This window comes from Lithobates pipiens, unplaced genomic scaffold, assembly GCF_037356315.1.
Source record: "Lithobates pipiens isolate NorthernLeopardFrog02 unplaced genomic scaffold, aLitPip1_a1.2 Scaffold_8, whole genome shotgun sequence".
Classification (NCBI taxonomy): Eukaryota; Metazoa; Chordata; class Amphibia; order Anura; family Ranidae; genus Lithobates; species Lithobates pipiens.
In genome coordinates, this window is record NW_027507903.1 from 384,583,741 (window position 1) to 384,610,303 (window position 26,563).

The 26,563-nt window shown below is 44.4% G+C and overlaps 1 long non-coding RNA gene across 10 annotated transcripts; it reads right to left on the reverse strand.

The window, feature by feature from the left end:
- Positions 1 to 25,929, reverse strand: LOC143964169 (uncharacterized). 10 transcript variants are annotated; one of them, XR_013271080.1, is made up of 7 exons: positions 25,820 to 25,929; positions 22,949 to 23,049; positions 22,539 to 22,862; positions 18,825 to 19,328; positions 18,230 to 18,345; positions 13,894 to 14,002; positions 1 to 625 (listed from the first exon to the last, which is right to left on the reverse strand). It is a non-coding gene; the product is annotated as an uncharacterized LOC143964169 (long non-coding RNA). The 10 variants fall into 10 exon arrangements; XR_013271081.1 differs by having other exon boundaries at positions 1 to 349; positions 443 to 625; positions 18,230 to 19,328; XR_013271083.1 differs by having other exon boundaries at positions 1 to 349; positions 18,230 to 19,328.
- Positions 25,930 to 26,563: the final 634 nt, after the last annotated feature.

Consider the following 26,563-nt stretch of genomic DNA (forward strand, 5'->3'; position numbering starts at 1 on the left):
TTTCATGTGGAAAACTCTTTATTCAAATATACTAGGCTTGATTTACATGCATATGGTTTGCAATGAACATATCCAGAATACATAACTTAAATGTAGTATGCATATACATGACGTAATAGTAAAATACTTATGCAGTTGCATCTGCTTGTTGCAAGTTGTGCACCATGTTTTTTTTCGCTTTAATTCTCAATAAAATCTTAAATGTTAAAAAAATAAAAAAATATTATCGTGTACAATATGTACGCATTAATTAGACAGAACAGTTACTCAACTTATGGTTTCAGATTTGATGTTTCCTTGGTTCCTTGCTTAGTTATCCAGCTTCCCGCACCTGCTCAGTCATGATGATCTAAAATGAATGTGTAAATTTGGTAAACATGTTTCACAACATGTTAAAATGCCAGGCAATCATTTCAAATTCAATACATTTTTGACAACGTACTAGAATCCTTGTTGATTATTTGCCATATTAATTTAGACTAACACATTTTTCATGCAGTTAGTGATATGACTGATCTTTATACTCCAGTAGGGTGCATGCTATTTGGAGTCGTGCATCCAATATTGCTTCGGGTGAGGTCTTAACATTGAATATAGTTCTAGTTTGTAGGTACTCTTTTGCAAACTGTAAAACATAAAAAGTTTTTTAATGCAATATTTTAGAACCCTTATGTTAGGAAAATGATATATAAAATATATACCTTTACCTATTAAGAAAAAAAAGATCAAAATAATATGATTTTTATATACAGCTTACCTATAAAATCCTTTTCTTGAGAGTACATCAAGGGACACAGTAGCTTCATTACATAGTGGGTTATATAGGCACCTCTGGTGATTGGACACTGGTTAACCCCCAACTAAGTTAGAATTCCTCCCCATATAACCCCTCCCATATGGGAGGCACCTCAGTTTTGTAGCAAGCAATAGGAAACCACGTAAAACCCAAGAGGGGCGGGAGCCCTGTGTCCCGTGATGTACTCTCAAGAAAATAATTTTACAGGTAAGCTGTATATAAAAATCCTATTTTCTTGATCATACATCACGGGACACAGGAGCTTCATTACATAGTGGGATGTCCCATAGCAATGCTCAGATTGAGGGGAGGGAGACACAGATCATAATTATAGACCGCCATGGACCGGAGGACCTAAACTGCAGCCTGCAGTACACTGCGCCCAAAGGCGATATCCTCTTGCCCTCTGACATCCACCTGATAGAATCTGGTGAATGTGTGGACTGATGACCAAGTTGCAGCCTTACAGATCTGAGCCAGGGAGGCCTCGTGATGCACTGCCCAAGAAGCACTTACAGCCCTAGTTGAGTGCGCTTTAACACTATAGGCCTGAGAAATAATCTGTCTAATCCACCTTGAGAGAGTGGATTTTGATGCCGCCTGGCCCTTCCTAGGGCCTTCCGGCAAAATAAATAAGCAATCAGTTTTCCTTATCTGAGCAGTTGCCTGAAGATAGATACTGATTGCCCTTACCACATCCAAAGTGTGCAAAGATTCTTCTTCTGCAGACTGTGGGTCTGGAAAAAAGGATGGTAGGATTACGTCTTGATTCAAATGGAATCCCAAAACCACCTTAGGCAGAAAGGACCTGTTGGGACGCATTACCACCCGGTCCTTATGAATAATTAGATACAGTTCCTTGCTGGAGAGAGCTGCTAGCTCTGACACTGTCCTAGCCGAGGAAATTGCTACCAAGAAAACCAATTTTTTAGTCAAAAGAACTAACGAAGCCAGATGCAAAGGTTCAAATGGTTGCCCCTGCAAAGCTGAGAGAACCAAATTCAGATCCCATGTGCATACCGGAGGTTTGACTGGCGGTCCTATCCGTATGGCCCCCTGGCACCAGGGAATGTGATGCAAGTGGCTTCTGAAAAAACACTGACAAGGCCGAAATCTGCACCTTGATAGTGCTTACGGCCAAATTCATTTCTAGGCCTGACTGGAGAAAGGCCAAGATCCTGCTAAAGGCATACTTTCTAGGATGCCATTCCCTGTGTTCACAACATATGCCTTCCAGATTTTTTAGTAAATAAGCCTGGAGGCCGGCTTTCTGGCATTGACAAGAATAGAAAGGACTGGCCCCGAAAGCCCACGATCCCTCAGAATGTGGGTCTCAGTAGCCAAACCGTCAAATTCAGACTGTGTAAAGCAGGATGGTAAATTGGACCCTGTGAGAGCAGATCTGGCTGGAGAGGAAGGATCCATGGCCTGCCTACTGCCAACTTAATGATCTCTGCGTACCAAGGTCGCCTGGGCCAAGCCGGGGCTACCAAAAGCACCGACTTTGTTTCCCCCTTGATTCTTCCCAGGAACCGAGACAGAAGCGGGCACGGGGGGAAGGCATAAATTAGATTGTACTGATCCCAGGGAACTGTCAGAGCAACCGACCCCTGAGCAAGAACATCTCTTGTCCTTGACACGAATTTGTCCAGCTTTCTGTTGAATCTGGACGCAAACAGATCTACGTCTGGAGTACCCCACCTGCGACATATGTTCTGAAAACACGTCGGGGTGCAGAGCCCATTCTCCTGGGCACAACTGCTGGCAGCTCAGAAAATCCGCCTGCCAATTTTCCACTCCTGGAATGAGGACTGCAGAAAGGGATGGAACATGCCTTTCTGCCCAGGCAAGTATGCGATTCACCTCTTTTTGTGCAACCGGACTCCTGGTACCACCCTGGTGATTGATATAGGCCACTGCTGTGGCATTGTCAGACTGAACCCGAACAGGGAGACCCCGTAGTCTGTAAGACCACTTTATGAGAGCCATATAAACTGCCCTGATCTCCAAGACATTTATGGGCAATAGCTTCTCGATCGCAGACCATTTCCCCTGAGAGCACGTCTCCTCCAATACTGCTCCCCAGCCCGTCAGGCTGGCATCTGTCGTAATAATCTTCCATGGAAGAGGAAGAAAAGTTTTTCCTTTCAGAAAATTCTTGGTTTGTAACCACCAAACGAGACTCTTGCGTGTCCCTGGGGACAGACACATAGGAAGATCCAAGGCCTGGGGCTTCCTGTTCCACGCCACAAGGATGCATCTTTGCAGAGGCCTTGAGTGGAACTGGGCGAATGGAACGGCCTCGAGGAGGTGACCATTTTCCCTAACAGTCTCATGCACAACCGAATGGGGAAGATCTTCTGCCCAGAATTAGGCGCACCAACCCCCAATGGCCAAGGCCTTTGGCCTTGGTAGAAACACCCCACCTTAAGCAGTGTCGATGACCATACCCAGGTACTCCAACCTGGTAACAGGCTGTAAGGAGGATTTTTCTAGGTTTATAATCCAACCTAGGCGTTCCAGGTGGTCTAGTGTTCTGGTAACACTGTGGTTCAGGAGCGCTACTGTTTTCTCTATGAGAAGCAAATCGTCTAGATACGCCATGACGGCTATACCCTGAGCTCTTAGGTTTGCCAAGAGAGGGTCTAGAATCTTTGTGAAGACTCGAGGAGCCGTTGCAAGCCCGAACGGTAAAGCCACAAATTGAAAATGGCGCTGCTCTACCGCGAACCTTAGATACTTTTGGTGTGCGGAAAATATTGGCACATGAAGATATGCATCCTTGATATCTATTGATGCCATAAACTCTCCCCCTTGCAGGGAGGAGACCACAGCACATATTGACTGCATTCGGAAGGACCGGATGCATAAAAAACGGTTCAGATCCTTCAGATCCAGGATAGGTCTGACACCTCCATTTGTCTTTGGAACAGTGAAGAGATTCGCGTAAAAGCCTGAACCCTGTTCTTTTGGGTCCACTTCCACTATCACCCCCTGGGAAAGTAAGTGATCTAAGGCCAGGAATAGCGGTCTTTGCTTTACTGGATCCCTGGGGATCCTTGACCTTAGAAAGCAAGAAGGTGGAATCTCCTGAAACTCTAGCTTGTAGCCCAGAGATACCGAGGAGACTACCCACTTGTCCCGGATCTCTTCCCGCCAGGCTTCTGCAAACTGTAGGAGCCTTCCCCCCACTCGGCAGAGCGGGGGTGCCCCTTCACAAGGAAGCTTTTGGGCTCTGCTTGGCAGGCTTTCGCCCCCAAGTCTTTTTCTGCCCCTGGGCCCGGCCTTGAGCCTTTCCTGTAGAGGGAGGTTGGGAAGGCTGTCGCCACTGCTTAGAGCTTGATGCTCCGGGAGAGAGAGAACGCCTAAATTATGGACGTTTGCTCCTTTTGACTGGAAGGAGAGTAAATTTACCCCTGAAATTCTTTGGACGAACTTGTCTAATTCTTCTCCAAATAAACGTTCCCCCTTAAACGGGAACCCAATCAAATGCTTCTTGCATGATAGCTCAGCTGCCCAATTTTTTAGCCATAGGGCCCTTCGCATGTGTACCAAAAGGAGAGACAAACGAGATGCTTGTTGGACAGAATCCAAAATCGCATCAATCGTAAAACACAGAATTTGCGGTATTTCTGCATAGTTCTCCACTTCCTCACTGGGAAGGAGGCCAAGCATCTGCTTAACTTGTTCCTTGAGGAACTGACACAACCCCATGGCTGCGACTGTAGGTTGCACTACTGCGCCAGTCATGGAAAAGGAGGCTTTCAATAAGGTTTCCAGCTTCTTATCAGTTGGATCCTTAAATACCTGAGCATTATCCAAAGGACAGGTCAGGTTTCTATTCACGCAAGAAATAGCCGCATCGACAGATGGGACCCCCCATTTCTTGGCGAAACTTTCCTTCAGAGGATAAAGCATAGAAAACCTTTTAGGAGGAGCAAACAGTTTATCGGCATGTCCCCAATCCTCATACAACAATTTATCCATTAACCACTTGCCGACCGCCGCACGACGATATACGTCGGCAGAATGGCACGGGCAGGCATATGGGCGTATATATAAGTCCCTGCCTGCCCGCGGGTGGGGGGCCCGATCGGGCCCCCCCCCGGTGCCATCGGCGGTCGGCATTCGTTCGGGAGAGATCCGGGATGAGGGGACAGCCATTCATTCATGGCCACCCCCTCGCGATCGCTCCCGACGAATGGAAATCCTTCGTGACATCACTTCCTCTCCTGTATTGTAAACACAGGCAGAGGAAGTGATGTAATCTCTCCTCGTGTCGGTCTTTTCGTTCCGGCACCGAGAAGAGAGGATCAGTGAGTTGCACCCAACACTACACATACAGTAGAACACGCCAGGCACACTTTTCACCCCCCCGATCACCCCCCAATCACCCCCCCCAATCACCCCTGCCCCCCCAGTCACAGTGACACCAAGTGCATTTTTTTTTTTTTTTTTGCATTGGTGTCATTTGTGACTGTAATAACTGTTAGGGCAGTTAGGGTTAGCCCCCTTTAGCTCTAGGGTGCCCCCCTAACCCCCCAATAAAGGTTTAACCCCGTGATCACCCCCCGTCGCCAGTGTCACTAATAAGCGATTTTTTTCTGATCGCTGTATTAGTGTCACAGGTGACGCTAGTTAGGCAGGTAAGTATTTAGGTTCGCCGCAGCTTTTTATAGCGTCAGGGACCCCCATATACTACCGCATAGCCCCCTGATTGCCCCCCAGTTAACCCTTTCACCAGTGATCACCATATAACTGTTACAGGTGACGCTGGTTGGTTAGTTATTTTTTTTTTGTTTCAGGGCACCCGCCATTTATTACCTAATAAAGGTTTAACCCCCTGATCACCCGGCGGGTGATATAAGTTTGAGGGTCAGATAAGGCCTGCGTCGCCCCAGCGTCAGGTTAGTGCCAGTACCGCTAACATCCACGCGCAAAGCATACACCTCCCTTAGTAATATAGTATCTGATCAGATCTATATTAGCGTTGCCTGCATTTTAGGTTTCCCAAAACGCATTGTTAGCGGGATCAGCCCAGATACCCGCTAGCACCTGCGTTTAGCCCCTCCGCCAAGCCCAGCCCAGCCCACCCAAGTGCAGTATCGATCGATCACTGTCACTTACAAAACACAACACACATAACTGCAGCGTTCGCAGAGTCAGGCTTGATCCCTGCGATCGCTAACAGTTTTTTTTGTAGCGTTTTGAAACAGTCGCTGACAGGCTAGGTGCTTTTTTACCTGTGAGTCTCACTAGTGTACCCCTAAATTTAGAGCCCAAAATGGCAAAGCGAAGGTACACTAGTGAAGAGGCCTACACGTTTCTGAGCATGACAGATAGTGAAGAGGACGTCACTCATCTGTCAGATTCAGGCTCAGAATACAATCCTGTAGAGGACAGCGGCTCCATGACAGATAGCTCTGACGACGGAGATGAGGCCGCTGCTAAGAACAGGTGTGCCCAATCCCGAATGTATTCTGTTGTTGAGGTGCAGGAACCGCAGGTCACTCGTATGGAGCAGAGACGTACTAGAGCCGCTCAACCTTCTGGTGAACTGGCAAGCACCAGCGGCCTAGTACACCCTGGACGTACATCCAGCACTGCAGTAACACGTGGTGACGTGGCGAGTCCCATAAGTGCAGTTCAAGCTGGCGAGGTGGCAAGCACAAGTAGTGTCCCGCTGCCACCAAGAAGAAGACAAAGACAGGCCCGTCGTACCCATAGTGCCCTTCCTGCAGAATTCGCCAATCCTATTTGGGTGCCCACATCTTCTGCAGAACCCGTACTTCCCCCATTCACTGGCCAACCTGGCATTAACGTGGAAACAGTTGATTTTAAGACACTTGACTTTTACTCACTGTTTTTCACCGAAGATCTCTATAGATCTATTGTGGACCAAACCAATTTGTACGCTGGTCAACACATCGCCACTATTCCCCAGTCCGCCCTTGCCAAACAATGGAAACCAGTTACGGTTTCCGAATTTAAAATCTTTCTGGGCCTCTCCCTCAACATGGGCATAACCAAAAAGAGTGAGTTGCGGTCATATTGGTCCACTGACCCAATTCACCATATGCGCGTGTTCTCTGCTTCCATGTCCAGGGCACGATACGAGATGATTTTGCGGTTCATGCACTTCAGCGACAATGAACTCTGTCGTCCTCGTGGAGACCCTGAATACGATCGGCTCTACAAAATTCGGCCCCTCATAAACCACTTCAACCAACGTTTTGCAGACTTGTTTACTCCCCATCAAGTTGTCTGCGTTGATGAGTCCCTGATTAAGTTTTCTGTTCGCTTGTCATTCAAACAATACGTCCCCAACAAGCGTTCCAGATACGGGGTCAAGATGTATAAGCTCTGTGACAGGGCCACAGGCTATACACGTAGTTTCATGGTTTATGAGGGTAGAGATAGTCACGTAGAGCCGGAGAACTGCCCTGATTACATAGGAAGCGCTGGCAAGATAGTGTGGGACATGGTGTCACCCTTATTCGGAAAGGGGTACCACTTGTACGTGGACAATTATTACAAAAGCGTGCCACTGTTTAGTCACTTGTTCGATCAGCAGATTGGAGCATGTGGCACCGTGCGACCTAATCGCCGGGGCTTTCCCCAGCGGCTTGTAGAGTCCCGTCTTAGGCTGGGGGAGAGAGCCTGCTTGCGCAGTAATAATTTGCTCGCTATGAAGTGGAGGGATAATAAGAATGTTTTCGTTCTTACCTCCCTTCATGCAGACACGACGGTCCAAATTCCTACGGCGACTGGTATTGTGGAGAAACCCCTCTGTGTCCACAAGTATAACCTTAACATGGGAGGGGTGGACCTCAATGACCAGTTGTTGGCGCCATATCTAGTTGCCCGTAAGGCCAGACGCTGGTACAAAAAAGTGTCTGTTTATTTATTCCAATTGGCTATACTGAATGCTTATGTACTACACAAAGCTTCAGGACGGACTGGATCCTTCCTTAAATTCCAGGAGGATATCGTCAGAGCCCTTCTGTATCCAGACGGTGCTCCACCTCACCTTCCCCTACCAGATGCAGTAAGCCGGCTGCATGAGAGGCATTATCTTTATGCCCTCCCGAGTACCCCTACCCAACAAGCCCCCCAAAGAAAATGTCGTGTCTGCAGAAAGCGCGGATTTAGGCGTGACACCCGTTATTGTTGTCCCCGCTGTCCTGACAATCCTGGTCTTTGCATTGGTGAATGTTTTGAACGCTACCATGAACTAGTTGAGTATTAGCGTAGGGTACAGCATTGCACAGGCTAGGCACACGTTCACATGGTCTCCCAAGATGCCATCGCATTTTGAGAGACCAAAACCGCTGGAACCGTTACAACAGAAGTGTTAAAGTTACATAAAAAAGTGTTTAAAAAAAAAAAAAAAAAAAGTCAAAAAAAAAACAAAACAAAAAAAATATAAAATAAAAAAACCAAAAATAGTTGTCGTTTTATTGTTCTCTCTCTCTCTATTCTCTCTCTATTGTTCTGCTCCTTTGTACTGTATTCTATTCTGCAATGTTTTATTGTTAACCATTTTTTGTTTTCAGGTACGCCATTCAGCTGTAGCGTGGATTTATTTATCTTGACAGCAACAGCGTTTGCTCCCACGATATGTAAAGCCACGACTCCAGCGCTGTCGGAGGTGATTTCACCACCACAGTTAAAAAAGAGCATATATGCCGAAGCATGGGGGCATAAGGGGTGGAGGAGCGATTTTGCTCCTAATGCCGCGTACATACAGTCAAAATTCCGACAGAGGGCTTGCCCGTGGAAAAGTTTGAATGTATGTACGCGGCATAACTTTTTTGCGGGAGGATGCCCCCATGCTTCGGCATATATATATTTTAGGCACAGATTGTGTTAAATGTGTTATTTTTTGCTATTTTTTTTGTATTTGCTTTGCAGGTATGGTAAGTCCTACTGTTATACTGTAATGTTACTTTGTTTTATTGTTAACCATCATTTGCTTAGCAGGTACGCCATTCTGCTGCAGAGCGGATTTATTTATCTTGACAGCAACAGCGTTTGCTCCCACGATACTTAAAGCCGCGACTCCAGCGCTGTTGGAGGTGATTTCACCACCACAGTTAAAAAAGAGCATATATGCCAAAGCATGGGGGCATACGGGGTGGAGGAGCGATCTGCTCCTACCTTTTGCAGGAGGATGCCCCCATGCTTCGGCATATATATATTTTAGGCACAGATTGTGTTAAATGTGTTATTTTTTGCTATTTTTTTTTTGTATTTGCTTTGCAGGTATGGTACGTCTTACTGTTATACTGTAATGTTACTTTGTTTTATTGTTAACCATCATTTGCTTAGCAGGTACGCCATTCAGTTGCAGCACGGATTTATTTATCTTGACAGCAACAGCGTTTGCTCCCACGATACATAAAGCTGCGACTCCAGCACTGTCGGGGGTGATTTCACCACCACAGTTAAAAAAGAGCATATATGCCGAAGCATGGGGGCATACGGGGTGGAGGAGCGATCTGCTCCTACCTTTTGCGGGAGGATGCCCCCATGCTTCGGCATATATAAATGGTGCATGTATGCCCACCATTAAAAGTGGGTGGATGAAGGGTGGTATCTAATGGTGGGCATACCCACCGATCAATATTTTTTTTTCGTTCAGCCCACAGGCTGCATGAAAAAAATATTACAATATATGCCCAACCAGTTCCAGCAACATACTGGTATGTTGCGGGACTTTGAGTGCTTATACCAGAATGATGCCTGCAGGTTTAGGTATCATCTTGGTATCATTCTTTTCAGCCAGCGGTCGGCTTTTATGTAAAAGCAATCCTAGCGGCTAATTAGCCTCTAGACTACTTTTACAAGCAGTGGGAGGGAATGTCCCCCCCCCCCGCACCATCTTCCATGGTTTTCTCAGGCTCTCCTGTCCCAACAGGGAACCTGAGAATGCAGCCGGTGGTTCCGCCAGCTGATCAGAGACCAGAATGGCTCCAATCATCTCTATGGCCTAAGACACCGGAAGCTACGAGCATTTCATGACACTAGATTTTGCGGGATGTAAACAGCGCCATTGGGAAATTGGGAAAGCATTTTATCACACCGATCTTGGTGTGGTCAGATGCTTTGAGGACAGAGGAGAGATCTAGGGTCTGATAGACCCTAATTTTTTTAAAAAAGAGTACCTGTCACTACCTATTGCAATCATAGGGCAAAATATAAAATATTCCATGGACTCAACATGCCTCTCAGCAAATAGCTTGGGGTGTCTACTTTCTAAAATGGGGTCATTTGTGGGGGTTTTGTGCCATCTTGGCATTTTATGGCCTTCAAAACTGTAATAGGTAGTGAGGTGTGAAATCAAAAATGTACGCCCTTAGAAAGCCTGAAGGCGGTTCTTGGCTTTCGGGGCCCCGTACGCAGCTAGGCTCCCAAAAAAATCCCACACATGTGGTATCCCCGTACTCAGGAGGAGCAGCAGAATTTATTTTGGGGTGTTATTTCACATATGCCCATGGCATGCGTGAGCAATATATCATTTAGTGACAACTTTGTGAAAAAAAAAAAAAAAGTTTGTAATTTTCCCGCAACTTGCGGCAAAATATAAAATATTCCATGGACTCAACATGCCTCTCAGCAAATAGCTTGGGGTGTCTACTTTCTAAAATGGGGTCATTTGTGGGGGTTTTGTGCCATCTTGGCATTTTATGGCCTTCAAAACTGTAATAGGTAGTGAGGCGTGAAATCAAAAATTTACGCCCTTAGAAAGCCTGAAGGCGGTTCTTGGCTTTCGGGGCCCCGTATGCAGCTAGGCTCCCAAAAGATCCCACACATGTGATATCCCCGTACTCAGGAGAAGCAGCAGAATTTATTTTGGGGTGCCATTTCACATATGCCCATGGCATGCGTGAGCAATATATCATTTAGTGACAACTTTGTGAAAAATTTATAAAGTTTGTAATTTTCCCGCAACTTGTGGTAAAATATAAAATATTCCATGGACTCAACATGCCTCTCAGCAAATAGCTTGGGGTGTCTACTTTCTAAAATGGGGTCATTTGTGGGGGTTTTGTGCCATCTTGGCATTTTATGGCCTTCAAAACTGTGATAGGTAGTGAGGAGTAAAATGACATATGTATGCCCTTAGAAATCCTGAAGGCGGTGCTTGGCTTTCGGGGCCCCGTACGCGGCTAGGCTTCCAAAAAGTCGACCACATGTGGTATCCCCATACTCAGGAGAAGCAGCAGAATGTATTTTGGGGTACAATTCCACATATAACCATGGCATGTGTGAGCAATATATCATTTAGTGACAACTTTATGTAAAAAAAAAAAAAAATTTTTTTTTTGTCATTATTCAATCGCTTGCGGCAAAAAAATAAAATATTCAATGGGCTCAACATGCCTCTTATCAATTTCCTTAGGGTGTCTACTTTACAAAATGGGGTCATTTGGGGGGGTTTTGTACTGCCCTGCCATTTTAGCACCTCAAGAAATGAGATAGGCAGTCGTAAACTAAAAGCTGCGTAAATTCCAGAAAATGTACCTTAGTTTGTAGATGTGACAACTTTTGCGCAAACCAATAAATATACAATTATTGACTTTTTTTTTACCAAAGACATGTGGCTGAATACATTTTGGCCTAAATGTATGACTAAAATTGAGTTTATTGGATTTTTCTAATAACAAAAAGTAGAAAATATCATTTTTTTTCAAAATTTGCGGTCTTTTTACGTTTATATCGCAAAAAATAAAAATCGCAGAGTCAGTCAAATACCTTTAAAAGAAAGCTCTATTTGTGGGAAGAAAAGGACGCAAATTTCGTTTGGATACAACATTGCATGACCGCGCAATTAAAGCAGCGCAGTGCCAAAGTGTAAAAAGACCTCTGGTCATTTACCAGCAAAATGGTCCGGTCTGAAAGTGGTTAAGGGATGAATTGGAAAGGAAAAGGCAGTCTGTGGGATTTTCCTGACTCCCAGGGAAGAAACAGAGGATGTAGCGACCTCAACAGCAGGCATTCTGAATGTGGTAAGCACCAACTCAGTATAATATTGCACCTGTTTTCTGAGCGCCTGGGAGGAGGGGACTCTCTCCTCTTCCTCTGATTCATCCAACTGCTCATGATCCCTGTCCCAAGATAGGGATCTCTCCTCATTGTCAGAGGTCTCATCTGAAAGAGGAATCTCAGCAGAAGGAGGGGATCTATCCCTTTTCCTGCTATCTTTTAGGGAAGCTGAAATAAAATTCATGATTCTCCCTTCAAAACCCTCCAATGTAGCCTTAAGGGAGTCCTCAGTGACATATACCGGGGCTGAAATATTAGGAGAGGCTGCAAAACCTGACAGGGGCACTGACTCATCCTGTGAGGCTGGCTCCAGTCTTGCGGGGGGGGGGGGGGGTGGTAACCTACAGGCATTTTTAAAACCCCTAGACCTAGGCGGTGATTTACCAGTGCCTTTTTTACCTCCCCCTGAGACCCTCTTACGAGGAGACATAGTCCTAAGCTACAAAGCGGAGGTACTAGTACAAAGTGCTATCACTGTTGTGCTCAAAGTCTCACAATAAATATATATGCTTAAACTGCACAACCTGATGCTGAGTAGGTGTCTTAGGTTTGCCTGGATCCAATCCCTTAGGATGCTTACAGCCCACAGCTCCTGTGTGTCCACTTACAGCCCCCTGGCGCTCTGGGCTTTTTAAAAATTGCCGCCTGGCGCCTGTGCAGTACAGCGCCGTGCACACCAACGTGCACGGCTCGCAACCACACTCCCCCCTCCATTAGCACGGGAGCGTGCTTAGCACATGTGCACGAGGACCACTGGACGTCCAGGGGGTAAGGGGACCACCATCGGAGCTGCGCGGGACCCCCAGACTACGTGGGACCCCTGTATTGCCTTTATTGTGGCAGAGAGTGCAGTGGAAACGTGAGTCATCTGGGAGAACCAGGCTTTACTGAGCGTGTGTATCTGAAAGGCATGTAAGTATGCATCAGGCTGCTCTTACTCCCTCTAGTGGTGGAAACCAGGTAAGACATACAACTACTCAATGAAGAAATCCATAATATACATTTATATAGGATTAACTTCCCTTACCTGTCCTCGCCGCAGGAATTGCTGAAAACAGACAGATTCCAGCCTTCACCCATCACGGCGGGCAGAGTTGTGCCAACCTTCAGGTTTTTTGGGGGTTCCTTCTCAGAAGAACCTCCTACCTGGACCTTGTAAAAGACTCTGCCAGAAACTTTCGTGCCACTATGTAAATAGTACACCAAGTCTATTTTTCCCAGAGCCCAATCTTCCAATAGGAGAGGACTTACAAGCAAAACCTTGTTTCTTTGGATGACGAGGCCCGGGTACCATACCATCTTGGGAGTCAAAATATCAGCCCGAGATATGGATCCGGTTTGTTGTAGCCCTTAGGCCCCCGCAGGGACCTGCACAGAGCTTTCTTCAGAGAACATGTTTTATGTGACCAACCACCATAGACACTGGCGAAAAAACTGAGGTGCCTCCCATATGGGAGGGGTTATATAGGGGAGGAATTCTCCTTAATTGGGGGTTAACCAGTGTCCAATCACCAGAGATGCCTATATAACCCACTATGTAATGAAGCTCCTGTGTCCCGTGATGTATGATCAAGAAAACCATTTTCTGCTGTCTTTGGAGCAGTCACATTATTCACGTCCGCATTATATCTCCATATGAAGTCTTATTCTGGAGGAGCCATCCTGCCTGGATGACGGCAGAGGGAAATATCACGTGTCCGCTCGTCTCCTCCATAGAATCAGTCTTGGAGGTGTAAAGCAGCCAGAAGTCATGTGACTGGCCTGGACACAGCTCACATTTGGCATTTAGAACGCTAGCTTAAATCAACTTACATAGTGTGCTATGCCAGCCTGTAATAGAGCAGAACTGATTTTTGTCTTCAGAGCTAAGATGGCATACACAAATTGGCAGAATCAGTGAAATTTTTTAAGTTTCGAGGGCAGCAGATAACAGCACGAGCACTGTAATCTGCTTTGGAGGATCCAGATGCATTTTATTTTTTGGGGCTAACACTTTAAGATTTAATTCTTGACTGAACTAAATAATATGTGGAAAAACAAGAAATTACCATCAAAATAAGAACTCCACAACTACTGGTGTCCTGTTTGCTGTGGTTTAGAACATATATTTTCCATTGGACAACCTGATCTTTGCAAGTGGCCATCTGCAGGAACAAACTATATAACAAAAAAAAAGAATGTTAAAATAAAAATAAAAAATGTAGTAAATTGTGCAACAATATTTTTTTTGTGTTTAATTAAATAACTTTTGCATGAAACACACTTACCCCCTGTTATGGTGCAATGTAGCTGCATATGCAATTTCAGCTCCCATTGGGTCTATGACAAACATGGCCTGCTGCGTCATGCTGTATATAAAGTTGAATATCTATATACACATAAGTTTGAAACCTGTCAAGGATTGACCAAGACGTTTTTGTTTTAGAATTGTGTCCATTGTTGTTATGAAGATGTAACCTAAATTTGGTATTAATTAACCAGTTGCCGACCGCCGCACGCCGATGTACGTCGGTACAATGGCACGGGCAGGCATAAGGACATACATGTACGTCCCTTGCCTCCCGCGGGTCGGGGGCCCGATCGGGCCCCCGCCCGGTGCCTGCGGCGGTCGGTATTCGTACGGGAGCGATCCCGGACGAGGGGACGGCCATTCATTCATGGCCACCCCCTCGCGATCGCTCCCGACGAATAGAAATCCCCGGTGACATCACTTCCTCTCCTGTAATGTAAACACAGGAGAGGAAGTGATGTATTCTCTCCTCCGTGTCGGTATTTTTCGTTCCGACACGGAGGAGAGCGGATCAGTAAGTTGCACCAACACTCACACACACAGTAGAACATGCCAGGCACACTCACACCCCCCCTTTACCCCCCGATCACCCCCCCAATTACCCCTGCCCCCCAGTCACAGTGACACCAATGTCATTTTTTTTTTTTTTTTTTTTTTTTTTTGCATTGGTGTCATTTGTGACTGTAATAACTGTTAGGGCAGTTAGAGTTAGCCCCCTTTAGTTCTAATGTACCCCCCTAACCCCCCCAATAAAGGTTTAACCCCGTGATCACCCCCCGTCGCCAGTGTCACTAAGGCTGGGTTCACATTGCAGCGGTTTATGAGAACGAATGTGATTCGCACCGCACTGCAGTGCAAATCACATCCGATCTCTGTGCGATTCGAGTTCAGCCATTCGCCGCACCCGCCGCACCCGCCACACCCGCCGCACCCGCCGCAAATTCGCACGGGACCCTTTTTTTGGCCCGCAGCAGAATCGGATCGCATGGGTGTTCACACCATGCGATCCGAGTTTGCAGATCGCACTGCGATATGCGAACTGATCTGGGGGTGTCAGTAACATTTCACTGACACTCCCAGCAGTTCGCATAGGGCAGTGTGAACTGCCGCCGGGAGGCATGCGATGCGGGAACCCGCCGCGGATTCGCGGCGTTTCCGCATCGCTCCAGTGTGAACCCAGCCTAATAAGCGATCATTTTTCTGATCGCCGTATTAGTGTCACAGGTGACGCTAGTTAGGCAGGTAGGTATTTAGGTTCGCCACAGCTTTTTATAGCGCCAGGGACCCCCATATACTACCGCATAAAGCCCCCTGATTGCCCCCTAGTTAACCCTTTCACCAGTGATCACCATATAACTGTTACAGGTGACGCTGGTTGGTTAGTTATTTTTTTATAGTTTCAGGGCACCCGCCATTTATTACCTAATAAAGGTTTAACCCCCTGATCACCCGGCGGGTGTCATTTGTGACTAATAACTGTTAGGGCAGTTAGGGTTAGCCCCCTTTAGTTCTAAGGTACCCCCCTAACCCCCCCAATAAAGGTTTAACCCCGTGATCACCCCCCGTCGCCAGTGTCACTAAGGCTGGGTTCACATTGCAGCGGTTTATGAGAACGGATGTGATTCGCACCGCACTGCAGTGCAAATCACATCCGATCTCTGTGCGATTCGAGTTCAGCCATTCGCCGCACCCGCCGCACCCGCCGCAAATTCGCACGGGACCCTTTTTTTGGCCCGCAGCAGAATCGGATCGCATGGGTGTTCACACCATGCGATCCGAGTTTGCAGATCGCACTGCGATATGCGAACTGATCTGGGGGTGTCAGTAACATTTCACTGACACTCCCAGCAGTTCGCATAGGGCAGTGTGAACTGCCGCCGGGAGGCATGCGATGCGGGAACCCGCCGCGCATTCGTGGCGTTCCCGCATCGCTCCAGTGTGAACCCAGCCTAATAAGCGATCGTTTTTCTGATCGCTGTATTAGTGTCACAGGTGACGCTAGTTAGGCAGGTAGGTATTTAGGTTCGCTGCAGCTTTTTATAGCGCCAGGGACCCCCATATACTACCGCATAAAGCCCCCTGATTGCCCCCTAGTTAACCCTTTCACCAGTGATCACCATATAACTGTTACAGGTGACGCTGGTTGGTTAGTTATTTTTTTATAGTTTCAGGGCACCCGCCATTTATTACCTAGTCTCACTAGTGTACCCCTAAATTTAGGGGTGTCTACTTTCCAAAATGGGGTCATTTGGGGGGGGTTTGTGCCATCTTGGCATTTTATGGCCTTCAAAACTGTAACGCCCTTAGAAAGCCTGAAGGCGGTGCTTGGTTTTCGGGGCCCCGTACGCGGCTAGGCTCCCAAAAAGTCCCACATATGTGGTATCCCCATACTCAGGAGAAGCAGCAGAATTTATTTTGGGGTGTCATTTCACATATGCCCATGGCATGCGTGAGCAATATATCATTTAGTGACAACTTTGTGAAAAAAAAAAAAAAAAAAAAAAAGTTTGTAATTTTCCCGCAACTTGTGGCAAAATATAAAATATTCCATGGACTCAACATGCCTCTCAGCAAATAGCTTGGGGTGTCTACTTTCTAAAATGGGGTCATTTGTGGGGGTTTTGTGCCATCTTGGCATTTTATGGCCTTCAAAACTGTAATAGGTAGTGAGGAGTGAAATCAAAAAATTACGCCCTTAGAAAGCCTGAAGGCGGTGCTTGGTTTTCGGGGCCCCGTACGCGGCTAGGCTCCCAAAAAGTCCCACATATGTGGTATCCCCGTACTCAGGAGAAGCAGCAGAATTTATTTTGGGGTGTCATTTCACATATGCCCATGGCATGCATGAGCAATATATCATTTAGTGACAACTTTGTTAAAAAAAAAAAAAAAAAAAAAAAGTTTGTAATTTTCCCGCAACTTGTGGCAAAATATAAAATATTCCATGAACTCAACATGCCTCTCAGCAAATAGCTTGGGGTGTCTACTTTCTAAAATGGGGTCATTTGTGGGGGTTTTGTGCCATCTTGGCATTTTATGGCCTTCAAAACTGTAATAGGTAGTGAGAAGTGAACTCAAAAATTTACGCCCTTAGAAAGCCTGAAGGCGGTGCTTGGTTTTCGGGGCCCCGTACGCGGCTAGGCTCCCAAAAAGTCCCACATATGTGGTATCCCCATACTCAGGAGAAGCAGCAGAATTTATTTTGGGGTGTCATTTCACATACGCCCATAGCATGTGTGAGCAATATATCATTTAGTGACAACTTTGTGTAAAAAAAAAAAAAAAATTTTTTTTTTGTCATTATTCAATCGCTTGAGGCAAAAAAATAAAATATTCAATGGGCTCAACATGCCTCTTATCAATTTCCTTAGGGTGTCTACTTTCCAAAATGGGGTCATTTGGGGGGGTTTTGTACTGCCCTGCCATTTTAGCACCTCAAGAAATGAGATAGGCAGTCGTAAACTAAAAGCTGCGTAAATTCCAGAAAACGTACCTTAGTTTGTAGATGTGACAACTTTTGCGCAAACCAATAAATATACAGTTATTGACTTTTTTTTTACCAAAGACATGTGGCTGAATACATTTTGGCCTAAATGTATGACTAAAATTGAGTTTATTGGATTTTTCTAATAACAAAAAGTAGAAAATATCATTTTTTTTCAAAATTTGCGGTCTTTTTACGTTTATATCGCAAAAAATAAAAATCGCAGAGGCAATCAAATACCATCAAAAGAAAGCTCTATTTGTGGGAAGAAAAGGACGCAAATTTTGTTTGGGTACAACATTGCATGACCGCGCAATTACCAGTTAAAGCAGCGCAGTGCCAAAGTGTAAAAAGACCTCTGGTCATTTACCAGCAAAATGGTCCGGTCTGAAAGTGGTTAAGATGTATACATTTTATGACTTTTGCTTAGTTAATCTGATTTTGCTTTAAAGATAAGTTAACACCTATATACATGACATAATTAAATAATAGAGTCCAATAACAAGAGTAAAGAAAGCTAAACTTAATTACCTGTATTTTAAACAAAAGAAAATACCTATAAGAATACATTTGACTTGAATATATTTTTTAGAGTAGTGAAGTAGTCTCTTACCTCATCTACCAACCACTTTGTTGATCGCAGCGTTTTAAATGAGGAGACAAAAAGCGGGTAAGGCCCTACAACAACAACCTGTGATTTCTCATCTTCTCTCTGTCATAGCACTTGAACTGGGGAAGCAACGGTAAAAAATTACCATGATTATCAAACGTTTAAGGACTGGTAAAAAAGAAATGCCAAATTTTTATTATATGCCGTTATGGCCAAATGATAGCAAAGGCAATACCAACAGGGCAACGCCAATATTTACCAATCAGATAAAAGTAGCAAAAGAATGCAGTAAAACAATGCCAAACAGTGGCAACTTTAACCAAACTCTAAAGGCCAAACCAACAGGGCATGGCCAAACATATGACCAATGGGGGTCAAACTTAATAAAACTACCTCTCTCTTCTACCGTGTGCACGATATTCCGTGAAGTATCTATTGAGGGCTTAAAATTCAACATTGACGTTCAATGACATGTATAAACCATTAAAAACATTTTATACTGCATGGAGGTTCAATAGAGTGACAACATGTTGATCAAACTTAAACATAATATTATATATTTGTATATATCTAATGCAGATACTGAGTTTACTTGGACCTCAATAGTGATCATCATGTTTTCTTTCGGTACTTCTGCAGCATCACTTTTGAGAGAAGGTCTCTATTGAGCTGTATTAGAACTGCTGTGTCCTGTAAGCATCACCATCGATTTATCATCACCTTCCTTGTCCTCATTTTTTGCGATCACAAAAGGCTTTAGGTGGTCAACATTTTTTCTTTAGAGAAACTCCAATATCATTCAACAATGTTACTAGCTTCCCAGATATTGTCTCTATTGTGTAAGGGCCGGTAAAGTCTGCTTTTAGCCTTCCACCTTTCCTGCCTTTTTTCCTGATGTTGTACAACCAAACCTTTTGCCCAACAGTATAAAAAATGTTTTTAAATTTTTGCTGGATTTTTTTTTATCATGGGCTTCCTTTTGTCTGTTCTAAGACTTGGAGATATTTTCCTTTGTGGCTGCTTTCACTATCTTCATTGCAGCTTTCTTCTCCTCCATGAATGAAACATAACTAGTCTCATGTGGGAGAATGATCTCTAAAAGCTAAAAGAAAAACCAAACAAAGATTTAAGTCATTTACCCCAAAAATTTAAAATAACTAAACAGCTATATTGACTTTGTAAGTTTACAAAGAGAACAGCCTATAAATTCATACATAAGCCCTGCAGCCTTAAATCACCTCCACTCCACAGAAAGTGATACATTTGCATATGTAAGCACAGAATTGCAGCACAGTTGTACATTAACTGGCATTTCAACAGGAACTTTGGCGGGGAAAACTGCCTCCCTTCCATACATCAATTGAAATGGTGAAAATTTTGTAGTGGTTTGAATTTTTGACTGCAAAGAAAATAATGTTGGTTCCAAAAACATATCCCAATCATCCTGCTGATCATTGACCACTTTCATTAGAGCTCTATAGTCAAAAAATAAAAATACAAAAATACACGTCAACAGTCGTGACATAAGCCCCATACTCAAGAGAAATATGTTCTATGCTTAACCACTTGCAAAAGCAGTGGAATGCAAACACAAATGTTATTCGAAAAAAAATTAACAGTAATAAATAGTAAATACAAATACTAATTAAACTTGCCGCTTTATATTGTCCTTAGTTTTTGTGAAAAAAATGCCTTTTTCTTGGTTTCTGTCATACAATTTTGCTAATTAGTAATTTTTCTTCATAAATTTTGGCCAAAATTTATACTGCTACATATCTTTGGTAAAAATAACCCACATTAGTGTATATTATTTGGTCTTTGTGAAAGTTAGAGAGTCTACAAACTATGGTGCCAATCACTGAAAATTGATCACATCTGATCAGGCCTTCAGTACATCAGGTGTATCTCATTTCTTGAGACATTAACAAGTCAGGAAAGTACAAATACCTCCCAAATGACCCCCTTTTAGAAAGTAGACATTCCAAGGTATTAAGTAAGTAGCATGGTGAGTTTTTTTAAGTTGTCATTTTTTCCCACAATTCTTTGCAAAATGAAGATTTTTTTTTTTTTTTTTTTTTTACAAAATTGTCATATTATCAGGTTATTTCTCACACACAGCATATGCATACAACAAATTACATCCCAAAATACATTCTGCTACTCTTCCCAAATGGGGCGATACCACATGTGTGAGACTTTTACACAGCATGGCCACGTACAGAGCACCAACATTGAAGTGGCACTTTCAGACATTCTACGAACAAAAATTACACATCTCATTTCACAGCCACCTATTACACTTTTGAAGGCCCTGGAGTACCAGGACAATTAAATTGACCATAAAATGACCCCATTTTGGAAAGCTAACACCCCAACGTATAATCTGTGAGGTAAAATGAGTCTTTATAAGATATTTCTAACACATAGCATGTATATAGCAAAAATTATGCCCCAAAACACATTCTGCTACTCCTCCCGAGTATGGCGATACCACATGTGTAGGACTTTTACACAGCCTGGTCACATAGAGAGGCTGAACATTGAAGTAGTACCTTCAGGCGTTCCAGGAGCATAAATGACACATCTCATTTCATTCCTACCTATCACGCTTTTGAAGGTCCTGGAGCACCAGGACAGTGAAATTACCCACAAAATGACCCCATTTTGGAAAGCAAACACCCCAACGTATATATATTCTATGTGGCATGGGCTGCAAATAGGTACTCGGGTGCTCTGATGGGCTGCAGATAGGCACTCTGGTACTCTGATGGACTGTGACAGGTACTTGGTTACTCCGATGGACTGTGAATGACAGGTACTATGGTGGGTGGTGACAGGTCCTCTTTATTGGGGGGGCAATCAGTGTGTGTTGGTGTACACTGTAAGCGGTAAAAAGATGCTCCTGCAATCTCCTCCTCACACACGATCGGTGTGTGAGGAGGAGAACCCGGTAACATCTCGTTACTGCGGTTTGTTTACATTTAGTGATCAGCTGTGAAAGGATCACAGCTGATCATGTGGGTAAACAGCCAGCCAATGGCTGTTTACCAGTGTCTCTGATGAGCAGTGTTCCCGGGAACACCCCGCCACCGACGTGCATGCGCTCTCGATCGTGCACATACGCCGTTCACAGTGGGGTGTGACCATCTGTGATCGGCCGTGACTTCATCACGGCTGATCACGTGGTAAACAGCCATGGCCAATGGCTGTTCACCACCCTTGGTGACGAGCGGTGGCTCCGTGACACGCCGCCACCGAAGGAACAGCGATTCACGCGTACAATTGTGCGCATTCCCTATTTAAATGGGAGGATGTCATATGACGCTCTCCCGCCACAATAGGTGCGCTGTCTGGCCCTCATTTGACGGCCGGCAGTCAGCATCTAGTTAAAGACAAAATGAAGGTAGCAACATAACTCTTAGAGCATTTCTACTACTATGCTATTTTTAAAGTACACCTACTTGATTCACAAACTCTCTGCCTTGGTCAGACAGGATTCTTTTGGAACATCCGTGTCTATATATCATAGAGCAAAGATGTTGGTCGACTTCAGCTGCACTTTTAGTTTTTAGTGGGAACGCCTCTACCCACTTTGAAAAATAATCAGTTGCCGTAAGGATATATACATTTCCATTAAAGCGGAGGTCCACCCTAAAATGGACCTTCCGCTCATCGGATTCCTCCCCCCCTCCGGCGCCACAATTGGCACCTTTCAGGGGGGAGGGGGGTGCAGTTACCTGGATAATCCAGGTAACTGCACCCACTTCCGGGCTAGCTCTCTGCGGAAAGGGGCGTACATTACGCCCCTTTCCGCAAGTGCCCGCCCCCTTCCACAAGTGCCCCGCTGCCTGCTGGGAAACACACAGATCCCAGAGGCAGCGGGGACCGTCCTCATTGCGCAGCGCGGCTCGCGCATGCGCAGTAGGGAACCGGGAAATGAAGCCGAAAGGCTCCATTTCCTTATTCTCATACCCAAGATGGCGGCGGCAGCACTCGAGTGTCGATCTAGAGATCGGCTTCGGGTGCCGACATCGTGGGCGCGCTGGACAGGTAAGTGTCACTATTTTAAAAGTCAGCAGCTGCAGTATTTGTAGCTGCTGACTTTAAAAAAAAAAAAAAAAAACGCGGAGTCCCGGCGGACTCCTGCTTTAACAGTTTTGGGCAGAGGTCCTGTTAGGTCGATGCCAACGAGTTCCCACACATTTGACACCCAATAGGATAGAATAAATTATTTGTAAATGCATGAATGATATATTTGACTCTCATCCGATCTATTATGTAAAAATAAAAACACAGCTTTAACAATATTTACCTTAATAAACTGCAGTGGCTGGGTACCTATCAATAGTTTTCCCACCTTCTGACATTGCTCACATTCGAGTACCGTGAAGAAAAATAAATGGTAAAAATGTGTACACCATTTGTGTATGTAAATTCACCAAATCTATTAGATTGCATACCCAGTTTGCAATGTGTACAGTCATTGCATTCCAGTAAAATCTGAAGCACACTGCAGAGCGCGTTTTAAGAATGCCAGTATGACCACCAAGAGGTGAGGTGTGAAATTGATGAAATATGCTCTTTGCCTCATCTTTGGTTTGAATGGCTATTTTATTGCCATAGAAGAGTTTTCCTTCTATAAAACAAAATTGACATTAAAAGATGCATTCATGAAAGAGCTATCCTACAATCTGTTGTTGTGCATTATCCTTTGACACTCACCATTTATTGAAAATTTGGAGGCGTACCATTTTTAGAAGACGCCGATGGGTACACCCCCTGAGCAAGGTAATTATATATCTCTTGCCATTTGTTCTCCATACCTGAAAATATAGCAGAGCACCATTAGATAACGTTGAACATTAAAATCTGTACACACATTTTGGTAACATCTAGTAAAATAAACAAATGCAATTTCTTCCATTATTATAAGTGTAATTGCCGTTTTTTATATAAATAAATTGTGGGTTTTTATACTATTTGGAGACTCTTATTTTACATGCTACTGGTATAAACTGCCAAGCTTCGGTCCATGAGAAGTGAACTGAGGAGTGTTGGGCTCTGGTGTTTATGTGCTGGAGGCTGCATATTAAAGAGGCTTGCAGGAATTTTTGAGGGTCCAGGAGACGCCACTTACTAAAGAGTTCCGCAGGACTGTCTGGGGGTCCAGGAGAGAAAAATTCATAATCCATGCTTTCTGTGACCCTCTGTAGCGGGGGGGGGGGGGGTCATGGGCTTCTGGTAAGAAGTAAATTTATACTTTTGGTGGTGGATTCAACATGGCTCACAAATGAAAGAGAATTATAATGCATGGACTGTTCCCTCAACATAAAACATTTTGGATTTTTATTTTTTGCACGGGTGCAGACTTTGTGTGAACACATTCCTTTGGACTATTTATTACGATGTAAATTTTTTAATTTTTCAGGTCACTTTCATAAGGACTTTTTTGGTCTTTCATCTTATGTTCCTTATAGCACATATGTGCATGATGTCTTGTTTGAATTCGTTTTCACAGTGTTAAGGTCATTTATCCATTTTTCAGTGTTAATTTACATATCATATGTTTTATACAGCATATATTTGTATGGGTTGATGTTTACCATTTACTTCCCAGTCACATTTAATCGCATGGTCCTTCAGATATGATTTATGCGTTTTAACCTTGCACCAGGACTCATGGCGCAGGTGCTGTTCATCTTTGGAGATTTTCCAAATCTCCTTGTGCTCCGTACTGTGCAAGCGCCGCACCTGCGCAGTACGGGGCAGACAGTATTCGATAGGCGGACATTTTTTTGACAGAACACCAGCAAGAGTAGAAAGGCAGTCTAGCTGGATGCATTATATGCCACTTACCTCTTTGAACCAGCCCAGTGGGAGTGTTCTCCTGCTGTGCATTCTGGGGGGGTATTTAAGGTACCGACACCATGCGACTGGGAGCTCTTTTCCTATCCGTGTGGTTCTGGTGGTCCTCCTGACCCATCCTCATGGCCTTTCTGGCCTGGGGTGCAGAACCATGCATCCTGTGTCTCGGGGCTCGCTGGCCTGAGGCAAAGCAAAATGCAGGGGTAGGTCCGACTGACTTTCGTAGCCTACTGACCTAAGGAAGGTCTGGTGCCGTCTCATCTGAAGGGAGAGCCCCAGCAACTGAAGAACCCGAGGGGAGGACCCTTTCAGGAGAAGGCCATGCGCAAGGCTGGCTTCTCTGAAGGAGCCTGGAGGCTTAGTTGAAGGACGCGACCTGGATCAACACTCATATGGTACAGCCAGATCGTCTGAGAGAAACTGGTACCGTATGATGGTTCCTTAAAGTTCATCCAATCCCTCAGTGCCGCTAAAGTGTAACTTACACGTCTGTGGCAGAGACTTTACCGAGCATCCTACCAGCTACTAGGCCTAGTGAGAGAGACCTAACCGGGGGACTGCAGGAATCCTGTTTCTGAAACAATACATTTCTCTGGATTCGTCTAATATCTTCGCCCCGCAAGTACCTGAACTCACCCCTAACCCTCTATTCTTTATCGAGAGACTGTGTTCTAGTTTCTAAAATAAAAAGGCTACAAAAAGAGGTGAGGTAGGTTAGTGAGATATATATATATATATATATATGAGAGAGAGAGATAGATCTCTATATCTATTTCCCCATACAGAGCTGTGTGTACTGTGTGCATGTGCGCAATTTTCAACATACTAGTCAAGAAACGTCCATATATGCCCTAGACATCATCTATGCCATTGTGTTCATCCCTCATACATCTAAAACATATCAGTCATTGTAAGTTGTATACATCTAAATGTCGTGTGGGGGAGAGTATGTGTATTGCACAAATTGGCTTGCATGTGGGGGGACACAATGGGCAAGATGTGTGGTGGAGAGGATGTGTATTGCACAAAATGGCTGCCATGGGGGAGATATGTGTGGTGGAGAGGATGTGAATTGCACAAAATGGCTGCCAATAGGGGAGGGGAGATGATGGGAAGATGTGTGTTTGAGAGGATGTGTCCAATGACAAAAAGGCTGCCATGGGGGGGAGGTGCGAGTACGCCACACAAATTTTGAAGAAAACTTTTGAACTGTTAATACAAGTACAGTATTAATATATCCATATAATACATGCCCTATACATAGACCGGCCTGAAGGGTAATAACATTGAAGCATAATGGCCAGTTACAGCAATATACATCATGACCATCATCCCCCCATGGCAGGCAGTTTGTGTTTGTGCTATATACATGTTCTCTGCCAAAACTGTTCTGCCCTCATGATGTGTTCAAAGTACAAGGCTTGGCAGACAGCTAACAGCTTCCCAATAAAGACTCAGGAAGAAGGGCTAATAGTTGTAATCTTTACTGAGAATAAGTTTTTGTAAAACTGCAAAACACAAATTATAAAAATATGCACTAGCATTTAACATCACAAATGCAAATAGTAACAGGCATGCATACTGTTAAGGCACTAGCTAGCAGAAATGTGGCCTAGCTGAGTGAACTTCCTGACAGAAACAGAAACATCCCACCAACACACAGATACAATGTAGTTGCATTAGTAGAACATATAATAACTAATTGAAAACTAATGACAGCTTACTTACAGAATTATGCTTCCAAGGCCTGTATTAAGAAGTAGTGGAGGTCCTTAGCATGCTTCCTTCACTGTAGAACGATTATCTAATATGACTGCTGGGCAGGAAGTGGGTGGAATATACTACAGTTCCTGTTAGTAATGGATGCCAGTTTAAAGCAACAGTACGATCAGTAAATATATACGTTATGCTGATCAGAACACTCCCCACCTGGCATAATAAACATTAAACCACTATGTTTCCTTTTTAAGAAGTAAAAACTTCAGAGATGGGTCTAAAGTACACCTTAGGGTGCCCTGTCTCATGACTTTAACTTTGACCTTTCTAACCTTACTATCATTACTAGGTACAGTCTTGACAATGAGCCCAACTGGCCATTCGTTTCTGTGGACCTGAGCGTCTTTAAGCAGGACAACATCTCAGACTTGCAGGTTAGGCTTGTCAACTTGCCATTTTCTGCGTGACTGAAGCGTCACCAGGTACTCTTGTTTCCATCTATTCCAGAAGATATCTGCAAGACTCTGAACTTGCTTCCATTGCTTGGTGTAAAGGTCTTTGAGATAAAAATCTCCTGTGGGAGCTGTCACTGTGTTTGGAGATCTCTTCTTTTTTAAGAAGGCACTTGATGTCTTCTTTGAAAACTTCTTGTTGAACACATTTAATGATGATGATTTGGGCTTATGTAAGATTATTGCTTTTACACTTGTCTGTGTTTGTAGCTCTACAGAAGGATTTGGCTAGGTGAATAAGCTT